The sequence below is a fragment of the Malaclemys terrapin genome, chromosome 1 (genome assembly GCF_027887155.1).
Source record: "Malaclemys terrapin pileata isolate rMalTer1 chromosome 1, rMalTer1.hap1, whole genome shotgun sequence".
NCBI classification, from domain to species: Eukaryota; Metazoa; Chordata; order Testudines; family Emydidae; genus Malaclemys; species Malaclemys terrapin.
This window is the reverse complement of record NC_071505.1, coordinates 67,019,452-67,020,991: the sequence shown is the minus strand read 5'-3', so window position 1 is coordinate 67,020,991 and position 1,540 is coordinate 67,019,452. Positions and strand designations below refer to the sequence as shown.

Below are 1,540 nucleotides of genomic sequence, written 5' to 3'. Positions count from 1 at the left end.
ATTTCAATGATTAACAGAATGGTCAATGGGTGGCAAAGCCATTCATATAAATTCAGGTTCCTCCCAGGAAATGAGAAAAACTTATTCCACCAATAGGGAAAATCTGCTATCTGTTGAACTCGATCCAAAATTTGGGTGATCAAATTTATGGAATGGTGGACAGTTATTTCTAACACTTGCCCCAGTACATTTAACCTTTTTATTCTTTCTCGCAGGTCTGAGTGTGTCAGCAATTGCCGAAGGACACCAACATCGATTCCCAACTGAACTGGGTCCGCATGACTATATAACTGATATAATAAAGAAACATTCTGCTTTTCCCACATGTTTGATTTAAAATTTAGATCACATCCCTGTATGGTTAATATAAAACATAAACATATGTTTTTACCCTGTTCATTAGTAATGTTATACAACTGGTTTATAATAAAATACGAACAATGGCTCCGGATACAAACACACCCTGGTTTCACAATAACCAGCTCGGAGAATTCTTCTGGATACGCTATAAGGCTGTAGTGACATTTTCCTGGTTTAGTTAAGCAGATATGGGGTCCTATATACACGTGTGTATGGCACAGATACCCGGCCTGTGGTATCCCTCGGCAGGTATTTGTGTCTACCTGGCTATAGGTTCCCGACTTAGGTTGAAATGTGACCCATTGAGGGATATCTTTTGGAATCATTACTGTATGATTAAGAATAAGCCCCAACGGTAGCACTGGCCATAAGATTAAAACCTCACTCTTCTGGACAGTGAGAATAATATATTGGCGATTGCCCCGCTGATTATTATAGCTAAAATGCAGGAGCCTCCAAAACTTGGAGTACCTTTGTTCAAAAGAGCTTGCCTGTAACACGATAGACTGAAGCACTTCAGGGGTGATGGTATTTTTGCACCCATCTCTGATTATTGCTAGCATCATTCCCTGCATCCACATTTGGGCTTGCGTACAAATAAGGGCGGTGGAAATCCCCTGCTGCAATTTCCCTAATGCTTGTATTAGATGGCTAAAATCATCCTCTTCTGTTAGATACCATGAATATAATGTGGTTACTAAATCCAGACTAAAGGTGGATATTGTGGACACTGAACTAGTCAATGGAGCTTAAAAATCTGATAGTATGTGGCCCAGATTCCCGGCCACTGCTTCTGAATTAAAGAGACTTGCAATTCCCGGGCTGGGACCTATACCTTCCAGCCCTATGGTGGCATCTCTGTGGATTCTTAGGTGTTCATTATGTACTGATTTTAGCCACGCTTCCCAGCCCTTTAAGAGCAGTGTGAGATAGGGCTTACATGATGGATATAAGTTTAGGATGGTTGGGTGGGCAGTTACGTACACGATCTTAAGGGCGTATTGTGGATGGATCAAAGCTACCTGAGCGGACTCCTCCTTTAGCACTATTGGTCCCACAAAGCTGATCTTTGGTTCAGGCAAAACCACTACTTGTGTCGTGGTACGGTATCCGTAAGGGCCCATAGCTATCCACATTCCCGAGTCTTCTACTGTTACATTAAACTTAACTACACTTACGC

At 41.8% G+C, this 1,540-nt stretch overlaps 1 long non-coding RNA gene across 1 annotated transcript in view; it reads left to right on the top strand.

The window, feature by feature from the left end:
- LOC128836387 (uncharacterized) overlaps window positions 1-304 on the top strand; it is a 6,811-nt gene extending 6,507 nt beyond the window's left edge. The window contains exon 3 of the long non-coding RNA XR_008444767.1: window positions 216-304. This is a non-coding gene — a long non-coding RNA (uncharacterized LOC128836387). The remainder of the gene's footprint in view (window positions 1-215) is intronic.
- Window positions 305-1,540: the final 1,236 nt, after the last annotated feature.